The sequence below is a fragment of the Pistacia vera genome, unplaced genomic scaffold, assembly GCF_008641045.1.
Source record: "Pistacia vera cultivar Batoury unplaced genomic scaffold, PisVer_v2 Contig190, whole genome shotgun sequence".
In the NCBI taxonomy this organism is placed as follows: domain Eukaryota; kingdom Viridiplantae; phylum Streptophyta; class Magnoliopsida; order Sapindales; family Anacardiaceae; genus Pistacia; species Pistacia vera.
In genome coordinates, this window is record NW_022195991.1 from 2,723,128 (window position 1) to 2,735,196 (window position 12,069).

The following is a 12,069-nucleotide window of genomic DNA, read 5'->3' on the forward strand; positions in this document are numbered from 1 at the left end:
ATGTTGTTGATATTATTGTAATTTAATGGACTTAAATAATATTTGACATACAGAAGGTGATTTTGATATTTTGTTTAGTATGGAGGCAAAATTGATATTTAACATATGGAGGGTGCTTTTGATATTACCGTAAGTGAATGGCCTAAATGAAATCTAACACATTGAGGTTTTTTTGATATAATTGTAAAGTAATGGGCTTAATTGATATTTGATAATTTCAGTGCGTATTGACATATTGGTAAGTACATGGGCTTAAAGGATATCTGGCATATTGGTATGTACATGGACTTGAATGATATTTGACATACAGAGGATCCGTTTACAATTTTGTTAAGTTAGGCTAAATTGATATTTAACAAGTCGAGGGTGTTTTTGATATATTTATAACTTAATGAGCTTGATTGATATTTGACAAATCAAGGGTGCTTCTAATATATTAGTAAACAATAGGCTGTTAATTAAATTTCCATCATGAGGTAAGAGAAGTCCAAGTCTAAGACCAGAATACCCTTTCAAGTATTTTAGAACCTTTGTAGCTGCATCCATATGAGATTATTTTGGCCCATGCATGAACTGATTGAGAATATGGACAACATAGCTGATATATGGTTGTGTCATCGTAAGATAAATTAGACAACCAACAAGTCTTTGGTAATGTGACAGATCCTCAAGAGGTGGATCAATATCTGAAGATGATATCCCATTATCATATTCTTGAGTGGTGAGGTTGGTGTTTTGTTCAACATGGATAGTAATTGGTTTGCAGGTTGATAACTCAGAGTCTAATATGAGCTCTAAGACATATTTACGTTGACTAAAAGATATACCAGCTGGAGATCTTGCAATTTCAATTCCCAAAAAAAATTCAGCTCTCTAAGATCATTGATACGGAAATGCCAATTGAGATGCTCTTTTAAGTTGCCGATACCCACTTCATCATTCCTTGTGATTAGGATATCATCAACATAAATAATGAGAGTGATGAATGATTTACCTCGACACCAAGAGAAAATTGCATAATCATGCTTGGACTAAATAAAACATATGCCTGTGAATGCCTCTGTGAACTTTGCATTCCATTGTTAGGATGTTTGTTTTAAGCCGTAAAGAGATTTTCGTAGACGACATATTGTGACATATTGTATTCTTCCCATGTCTACGAATACCCAGAGGAAGATATAAATGTCCTCATGAAGATCCCCATGAAGAAATGCATTATGAAATCCATTTGGTTCAAGGACCATTTGCGAACAGAAGCAACATAAAGAAATGCTCGGATAGTAACATGTTTGGCAATAGGGGAAAAAGTCTCCTGATAATCAAAACCTTTGCGTTGAGTCAAACCTTGGGCAACAAACAGGCTTTGTAGCGTTCAATTGAGCTATTAGCACGAAACTTGATTTTGTAGACCCATTTACATCCAATAGGTTTAAGGTGAGTAGGGTGAGGTACAAAATCCCAGGTATAATTATGAGCAAATCATTAAGCTTGTCTACCATAGTCTGGCGCCATGGGTGTACTGAACAACTTCAGAGTAATAGGAAGGTTCCCCGTTGACAGATATCTAACTAACACAAATCTGATGGACAAGGGAGAGCTTGTCAAAACTAACATAATTAGAGGTGGGATAAGGAGTACTTGAGGACGTTGGGCTGGTGGGACACACATAATCAGCTATCCAAATGGTGGTCAAGAGACATGAGAGGACCACCATTGTGAAGCTAGCTCCAGAGGCAAAACAAGAGACCCTGGAGGAATATTAGGAGAGATATCACCAGATGTAGAAGATTCTACTAGATGTGAATATGAAGGAGGGTCATTTGTAGCAACTGGTGAAGGATCAAAATCTGGCTGTGGTGAACTAGTGTTAGTAGTAAAGAGCATGATAAAATGAGGTGTTGGCGAAGATGCTGAGAAATCTTCATCCAAGTTTTGACATAAGGGCTGAGAGGAGGAATTGGAGTCTACACCAATTTCTTTAAAGGGAATAGTCTTTATGAAACACAATATCTTGAGAGACAAAAAATCTTTGCTTAACTGGATTATACAATCGATAACCCTTTTGAAATATATGATAACCCATGAAGATACACAGAGTGGCACGTGGGACAAATTTATCACGTGAACAATAACAGTAGAATAACAAAGGCAACCAAAAACAAAAAGGTGGTTGATGTCAGGGGGTTTCCCAGATAAAATGTCATAGGGAGTCTTGCTACAAACTCGGGTCGGCAAGCGATTGATAAGGTAAGTAGCTATGACCACACATTCACCCCAAAATTCTATTAGAATATTGGCTTGGTGTTTTAAGGCTTAGGCTACTTCTAATATATGGTAGTGTTTTCGTTCAACTACCCCATTTTGTTGCAAAGTATAGGCACATGAACTTACGTGGAGAATCCCAAGAGACAAAGACATGGAGGAAAAATTAGAATTAAAAAAATACTTAGCATTATCGGTTCGAATATGTTGAATTAATATGTGAAATTGGGTATTGACCATGGAAAGGAAGTTTTTGATATGGTTAAGTGTTTGGGTTTTGGTTTACATGAGGAAGACCTATGTCCATTATGATTAGGGGTGTGATATGGTCCACAAATGTCAAGATGGACCAGGGCAAACAAATGTGTGGTAATGGATGTACTGGTAGGAAAAGTGGTACGAGATTGTTTTACAAAAGGATACATTGGACACTGCTGGTGATAAATGGAAGAGCTATGGCTTAATATTTGATGAAAATGAAAAGAAGTTTGATTAATGTTTGTATTACGATGCAAAATGCAAGAAGGTGACTTTGAAAATCCTCAGAAAAGCCAGTAGTATCCTAGTAGTATAAACCATGATGAACCTTACCCAAGCACATTAGTTTTCCAATTGAAAGGTCCTAAAATTCACACGTAGTAGGAAGGAATTTTAAAAGGCAACTGTTATCCATGCAAATTTTTGAGACATAAATAAGATTGAAATGGAAAGACATTCTTAAGTACTAAGTGTTTTGTGAGTTGGACAATGCCTATGTGAGTAGTGGGTGTTATATTCCCGTTTGACATACAAACGGAAGTGGATGATTTAAAGGATACATGACTGATGAGAATGCAAAATGTCATATTTCCCCCCCTTAATATCTAGTCTTTTATACTTATTTGGTGCCTAAATGTACTCATTATTATTTTATTTTGATTTAGGATGCAAATGGAGGCATTAAATGCAAAACGAAACTAATTAGGTGAATTCGGACAGTTTCGACATTGCTTCATAATCTGAGCATAACTCTCTCATCCGAGCTCCGATTGACATGATTCAAAATTTTGTGGAACACCAAGAAAGATATCTACAACTTTCATGTTTTGAGTTTGGAGAGATACTCGCTGCATCAAGGTTGGAATCGGGCTTGAATTTGACGTACCTGCACTGTTGACGTTCTGGAACATTCGGACTTATCATGCAATTCAAATATGCGGTTTATTATTGGAAGTTTTGAAGATCTTGTGCACAAAAGTTACAGCTGGAAACACCACTTTCCTAGTTATATTAGAACTTTATTTTATTTTTAATTAATCAGATCTGGATAAATGTTATTTTAGGATAAAACTTAGAATATTTTTAGGAGATTGAGTAGAATTCAAATACTTGAATTGGATATTTTTAAGAGGGGGAGAGAGATCAGATTGGGGGATACTACACACGCCTCTCCTTCCCCTCTTCTTCTTCTTCTTCTCCTTTTGAGTTTTCATGATGGCCATGAGCGGCTAAATTTTCATAACTTGGTCGAAGGAAACGGAGGCCTCGGAATCAATAAAACTGTGAGATCTAATCTGTTTTTAGTGTTCAATATATGCTTTGAGTATTGGATGTTCTTCTATGCCTATTTTCATGATTGTCTCATTTAATTATTAGGAGGCCTACTAGTTTATTATTTGTTGCAATCTATCGTTATATTAGATATTAAATCCGTAATTGTTTGATTCCTCTAATTTGTGAGTAACTAAGATTTAAGAATTTGCTGGGTCAAGAATTATTAAATCTTGAGAAGAACGCTCAACTAAATTAAATACAACCACTTGTGTTTGTGCTGTTTAGCTTCATCGATCTCTCTAGTTCTTAAGGCTGCTTCTAGATTAAACCTTTAGCGCTTGTCTTGGGTTGTTTAGTAGTAAGATTAATTAGATCGCATGTTTCCTAATTAAAAACAACTAAGGAGAGATAGGAAAATAGTACAAACGGTGAATAATCAAAGTAAAAATTGATATATACTTGCATCGATGATCAATTGTAAAATTCCGATGGTGGATGTTGACTTAGACCAAGGTTTGCTCTTTTGATTGATTTCGATAATTTTATTTGAATTGTCCCTTAGTTGTTTTTTTCCTGAAATTGTTTTCGTTATACTCAAATCCCCCCCTTCCTTGTTCACGTAACAAAAAACTAGGCTAGACACTCTCCGTGGGAACGATCCTTACTCCCACTACTACATGTATTCTTAGATTTTAATTTTGGTTGCCTGCGACAGCACACTAATGACCTGTGGAAAAAAAATTTGCATTGTAAATTATGTGGTCACTAGCCCTTGAATCAATTATCCAGATAACTTCTTTAGTAAAATTGAGACAAAAATATGTACCTACATAGGATGCCATATTTGTTTGGGGAATACGATTTAACATCTAAAGTAATTGGTTATACTGTTCTGTGTTGATTAAGGGTGCTAAAATTTGATTCTCGACAACAACAACCTAAAAAATGAAAAATTTACCAATTTTATCTTTATTGGTCGTATCGAGACGTCCATGTTATTTCCAAAAATTTTCCCAAGTATGATTCTGTCTTTTGCAATACTCATAACATAATTTTCCCTTTCCAAATTTAAAAAATCCAAGCCCATTTGAACTTGCTGGCCCAAGCCCATTAGTGGATGACATGGCGCCTTATGAGTAGGGCTACAAAAAAAAAAAAAAAAACCGATTCGAATTGGGAAACCAAACCGAAAAACCGGTTTTCCAAATTAACCAGTTCGGTTTCGGTTTTTAAAAATGATTAAACCGAATTTTCGATTCGGTTAACGGTTTAAGGCTAATATTAAACCGGTTTTGAAAAAATATAAGAAAATATTAATAATGCCTACTTTTCAATTTTCCCCCACTTTTCCTTGGGTATTGCGTCTATAGTCTGCTATTTTGCTTCAACTCTTGTTTTCTTGGGTTTGCTTCTCCACTTTTTTTCTTTTTCGCCTTCTTCTCTTTTCACTTCTTTTCTATTTCTTTTCAGTTTTTCTTCTTCTCTTCCTCTCCTTCTCCATTTTTATTTTTCTTTTTCGTCTTCTTCTCCTTTCACCTTTTTTTTTTTTTTTTTTTTTTTTTTGTTTTTTTTCATTTCTTCTCCTTCACTCATTTTCTCTTTCTTTTTCTTATTTGCTTCAGTTCGGAGAGGAGATTTTGGGTTGGTGGAGGTTATACACAACCACCATAACAAACACCAAGGTAAAATATGAGCACAGAAAGGGGAAAAAAAGGGCGATTTGCATTAGAAAAGGGTCGCAAAGGGCGACTGTTGCACGGCTGTGAGAGTTGATCATGAACGACGAATGACGAGTGGGGAAAGTTGGTGGGGGGTGGGTTTTGTTGAGGAAAGTATGAGGGTTTGATAGTGTCTCTATCATCATGGGCACTTGGAATGAATTGTTTTTGAACTAGAAAATTTCAGCAAATTGAAGGATTGGATTACTTATTCAATTATTGGGAGTTTATATATTTAGAAATTAGAATTAGGTTTACTGATTTTTAGTTTTATAATTGGTAACTGAACTGATAATTCGGTTCGGTTAATAACTGATTCAAAGGATAATTCGGTCCGATTTCGGTTTGGATTATCCTTTGAACCGAAAAACTGGTTCGATTTGAAAAGTGGTCAATCCAGTTCGGTCAATCGGATTTTCACACCCCTATTTATGAGCTGTTGGATGATTGAATGGAGGCGATCAATTGCTAATCGTCAGATTGCCTTGATGGATCTCATCCAATCATCCCTCTATATATAAGCCCATCATTTTGCACCTTTCGGAACCATAATCGCTCTTCATTTTCTCCAATCATCTTTGAAAAGACAAAGGTAGTAGCCTCAACTCTACCCTTCATTGTCACCAACCTTTGATTTTCATCTTGAACTGCAAGTTGGAAGATGCGACAAAGAGACAACGTTGGAGAGGAAGCCAACATTTGGGTGCGAAACGGCAGAAAATTATCGTTCAACCTAAGTAAAAAAGCCTGGGGCATTCCCGATCCTTTACCCGTTGAAACTGACGCAACATCTTTTGGTGTTCTTTCAAATGACTCTCGATGACGTCGAGCTCATTCCATACGGCAGACAACCGACTAAAATAAGTTGTAATCGATGTGTTTTGTTGTTTGATGTTGGCAAATTGTTGTCGTAACGTGAAGGTTTTTGCCAAATCTAACTTCCCATACATCTCTTTAATGTTCACCCACATCTCGGGGCCGTTTTTCGTTGGTAGAAGGCCAATTGCCACGTCATGTGATATGCAATTGCTGATCCAGTGACAGATCAACATATTGTAACGGTGCTAATAGCTAGAGAGATGTTGTTCAGTTGGAGGAGGAATGACACCGTCGAGAAACCCTTCTTTGTCTTTTGTCACCATCGCTCACTGGAAATCTTGTGGCCATGTGGCATAATTGTCGGAGTTGTTGAGCGACTGTTTGATTGTGATGAGTTCGGGGTTGTCGGACACGAGCACATATAACATATCGTCGAGCTCCGATCAGTTGTTGGTGGCAGTTGGAATGAATTAGAATGTGAATGGGTAAATTGACCTGGAATGTGACCCGAGAAAATAAACAAGTCTGGATTTGGGCCTGATTGTTGGTTTGGGTTGGATTGTGGGTTTGAGCTTGGTTCGAATTCTTTAGTCAGGTGTGGCCCATCTAAACGTGGGTTGGATTTTGGATTGTTGGTAGGCTCATGCTTTTGTTATGAAATGTTTGGAGATTGGTTTGTGGCCATTTTCGAGTTGTGTTTTTTTTTATCTAACTAAGTGTGTTTGTTTGTAGGAGAGGAGGGGAACAAATGGAAGTTGGTTTAGACTAGGGCTGTTAGACGAGCCGAGCAGCTCGCGAGCCGTTTCGACTTGACTCATCTAAAGCTTGTTAAAGACTCAGCTTGAAATTAGTCGAGTCCACTTGGCTCAAACTCGTTATATGCACCGAGTCGAGTTCGATCAGTAGCAGCTCGGCTTGATATGCTCGCGAGCCTGAGCTGGCTCACATATGCAGGGTTACTTCAGTGACTTTTAGAAATTGGTGGGGGGGGGGGGGGGGGGGGGGGGGGAGTGGGGGGGGGGGGGGGGGGGGGAAGGTTATCTTCAATCTTAAAAATTTGTAAAAATTACATTTCAACCCCAATGTAATTAATAGTAAAATACGAAGTAAACCCCACAAGCCAAATTTTCGAAATTGAAAATAGAGTCTGAAGTCTAAACCTTGAAATCCCTAAAATCATTTTGCCACATTTTGCCGTTCTTCTTGCCATCGGAGACACCAATGACGATCGATTCAGGAATTACCACGAAGCTTATTTAATCTTGAAACCACTTTGATTTTAGGTGCTTCAATCGAGGAGTTTTGCAAAGGTATCACTATCAGTCCTAAATTTCAGTATGAGAAATGAAGTTTAGCAGCTTGAACCATTTGAATACGATCTTCTTCAACAAAACCTTCTTTGTTTGACCCAAAATCCATGATTTAATTGGCAAAAATTTAGTTTTAGCGTCTATGGGTGAATGGATCTAGAGTGACTCCAGTCCAAGAGGATAAAGATAAAGGAAAAGAAAAATCAAGGGAATAATAATGATGAACGTAGATAAAGAAGGGAAGAAATTAGTAGAAATTGAGAGAATAAGAAAAAGGAAGTTGTTTGTTTCTTAGTAAAGCTAGGGTTCAAGAAATTAGCAAAAAAAAATTTGAGAGAATAAGAAAAAGGAAGGTCAGAGGAAAATGAGGGTTGTGGAAGTTTTTCTCATCTGACTGTCTTCAATCTCAAACACGAAACTAGGACTAAGAAGGGAAGATGCCCCTCATGGATGTTTTAACTCAACTCAAAAGAAAGAAAGAAGAATTGCAAGTTCCTCTTGTTGTTGACCTTAAAAAAATCAATAATAAAACTGGGAAATTGTAATAATATATTAATATTAAGCAAATAGATATTAAATTAGGGATATACATAGAATATTCCCAAAGTATGTGACGGATTTGCCCTTACCAAATCCGAGCACTACCCTTATAATCCAAGCACTACCCTAAGCATGATAATCGCCCAGAATTTACTAATTCAATATTATATTATCGGCTCGGCTCGGCTCGTGTATGGCTAAAAAAAAAAACTCAGCTCGAACTTGTCATACAAGCCGACCCTTAAAATCCAAAGCTCGATAGGCTCGGCTCAATTACAACCCTAGTTTAGACATGAAGCTCTGATACCATGTCAAAATTTGAATAGGCGAGAGTGACAAGAGGAAAAGAGACTACGTGAGTATGCCTAAGAAGATATTCAAAAAACATATTTATTTTTTGTATATTCAATTATATTGTGTGTCGGTACAATGCTAGATTTGTACAAAATTGTAGTAGCAAAGAATGAAAATACAATCACGCCATAAAAGCATAATCACACAAAATTAGGACAAGGAATATTGATATTAAAGGAAAATTCAACATTCCATAATCATTGTGTTGTGCGGTCGATCCGGAGAGGATAATTCCCTATTAGGAGAGAAAATATTTAAATTGACTCAATTTGGAAGGAAGATATTCAGATTAACTTAGACTTTAACTAAGGTAGCCGAAGATCATGCAACTTCATAATTCTACGTATTTGAATCTTATCTCAATTATATCATATAAATGGGTGCTATATAAACCATCATAACTTGTTTTCAGGAGGGGCCGGGCAATTGTTCTAAGCAAATTTTCCTAGGAATTATATTGTTTTTTGTAAGCTCTAAAAAATAATAAGATAATAGTGGACGTAGGCTCAAGTTCTAACTTACCGAACCACTTTAAAAATCTCTCTGCCATTTACTTTATTGCATTTATTATTCATCCACTGTTGGTTATTCGTAATCACGTGCACATCCATTACAGTTTCGACAGGGTTAATCAAAATTCTCTGGTTGATGTAAATTTCTGTATCAACACATTGTCATCAAAAACAAAAAGATAACCAAGTTAGCATATTAAAAATAGAAGAAAACAGCGTAAGCCGATTGAAGTGCCATAATTATCAAGTTTACAATAACCTTTTGTAAGCATGAGATTGAAAAAAGAAACCAGAAAGAAAAAACCCACTAAAGATCATTGATAAAAAAAAACTGTAACCGGATTACGACAAATTGCAAGTCAAACTAAAATTTCAGCATCGAAAAATGAAAAACCACAAAGAATATTCCAAAAAGGAAAAAGAGAAATGATTAACCTCAAACGCGAGATGATCAACCATCCCACAAACAATACAAAAAATTCATATGGAGAGAACCATGTTTACAGTCAACAAAGTATGCCACAGTTCTTAACCTGTATGACCCAAGAAAAAAGAATTAGTAAGATCATCTCCAACCCATTGCACCAATTTAGTACAAAATTATACCAAATTAGTGCAAAATACTATTCCATCTCCAACTCACAACACCAAATATTGCACCAAAAAGAATATTCCCTAGAATATTCTTTAGAATATTCTTTTTTTTCTTTTATTGTAATAATCAATAATTAATCTATTTCACTTATTATTTTTGTATATATTAATTAAATATTGGGAATGATATTTTTATTAAATAATAATTATTTTGAAAATTATACTAATTTAATAGAATTAAGCATTTATTTAATCAAATAAATATTACATTTAATATAGAAAAACATTATAGAAAAACATTACATCTAATATAAAATGATACAAAAAAAAAATGTGTTGTCTATTCAAGTTTTTTTAAATATTTGATGATCTTACTGGATCCGGAACTAATCTACCGAATACTAAATTGTTATTTTAGTTTATGTTGTATTTTCTTTTAATTTTAGTGTTAAATTTTTTTGAGTTATTGTAGTTTAATATTTGCATTGAATAAAGTTCTATTTTTAATTTTTCATCATTTTTTAAATTATATCATTATTATAAAATAATCAAATTAAATTAATACAAATACTCAAATTTGGTGTGATTTTTGGTGTAAAATTTAATACCCAAATTAACTTAACAAAATTAAAAAAAAAAAAACCAAATAAAAAAAAATAAATATTTTTTTGCTACAGTACCGCGCCATTTTGGCGCAGAATTTGCGCCGCACTGTAGCACTGCGCCAAATGGTGCAGTGTTTAGCGTGGGTTGAGTGCCAACCACGCCAATTTGGTGTTTTTTGCACCATTTTGGCATGGGTTGGAGATGCCCTAAGACCATCTCCAACCCATTGCACCAATTTGGTGCAAAATTGCACCAAATGGGTGCAAAATTTGGTGCAAAATACTATTCCATCTCCAACCCCAACACCAATATTGCCCCAAAAGAATATTCTTTAGAATATTCTTTTTTTTTCTTTTATTGTAATAATCAACAATAATCTATTTCACTCATTATTTTGTATATATTATTAAATATTGGGAATGGTATTTTTATTAATAATATTATTTTAAAAATTATACTAATTTAATAGAATTAAGCATTTATTTAAATAATACCATTACTTTAATATAGAAAACATTACATCTAATATAAATGATACAAAAAAAAAAAAAAAAACAACACAAAGGTAAAATTCCGTATTGATAGTAATTAATTTTCCAAATTAGTATGTTCTTCCCACAAATGATCAATTAATGCTTTCAAAGAGATTTGTGGCTTATTCAAAAAGATGTGTTGTCCATTCAAGCTTTGAGATTTATGGCTTATTCAAAATATGTGTTGTCCATTCAGGTTTTTGACTTTTGGCTTATTCAAAAAGATGTATTGTCATTCAAGCTTTTGAGATTTTGGCTTATTCAAAAAGATGTTGTCCATTCAAGCTTTTGAGATTTGTAGTTTATTCAAAAGATGTGTTGTCCATTCAAGCTTTTGAGATTATGGCTTATTCAAAAAGATGTGTTGTCCATTCAAACTTTTGAGATTTGTGGCTTATTCAAAAGATGTGTTGTCCATTCAAGCTTTTGAATTAGTGGCTTATTCAAAAAGATGTGTTGTTCATTCAAGCTTTTGAGATTAGTGGCTTATTCAAAAAGATGTGTTGTCCATTCAAGCTTTTGAGATTTGTGGCTTATCAAAAGATGTTTGTCCTTCAAACTTTTGAGATTTGTGGCTATTCAAAAAGATGTGTTGTCCATTCAAACTTTGTTATAAAAGGGCATACAACACATTAGTTTTGAACACACTCTTCTACTTCCTCTTAGAAAAAAAAAAGCATATATCTTCTTCATTTTTACAAAATGACTACACAACGAAGTTCTTCGTACACAAATAAAGAAGACATGCATCTATGTCATATTTATCTTGATATTTCTCAAGACTCGATTTTAGTGTATAAACCAATCTAGTGATCAATTCTGGTCTCGAGTTAGCTTGACTACAATAGTTCCAAATCCGTGTTTCTCACCCGGTTCGAAACAAAAGATCTTTGCAATGTCGATGCGACTGATCTTTAAAGCTATGGCAATCGAGGGGATGCTTACGTCAAATTGAAAATATGAATCCAATGGGTGCTTCTAGCAAGATATTTTGAGTATTTATTACATTTCATTCAAGATTTTTTTTTTTTTTTTTTTATCTAATTGTAAATTATGGATGAACTAGTAAAAAGATAAACCCTAGAAAATCATCCAAGAAAATTGAAATGCCACATTATCAAGCCTACTGTAACCAAAATCAAGAAGAGAAATCACAAAATTACACTAGTTTGGGAGAAGTAAGACGGAAATATATAGGAAAAGTAACAATCAATAATAAACTTCCAACAAAGAAGAATGAAGAGTACAAATAAGAACATAATGAAGAGAAACGAAACAATCAATCATG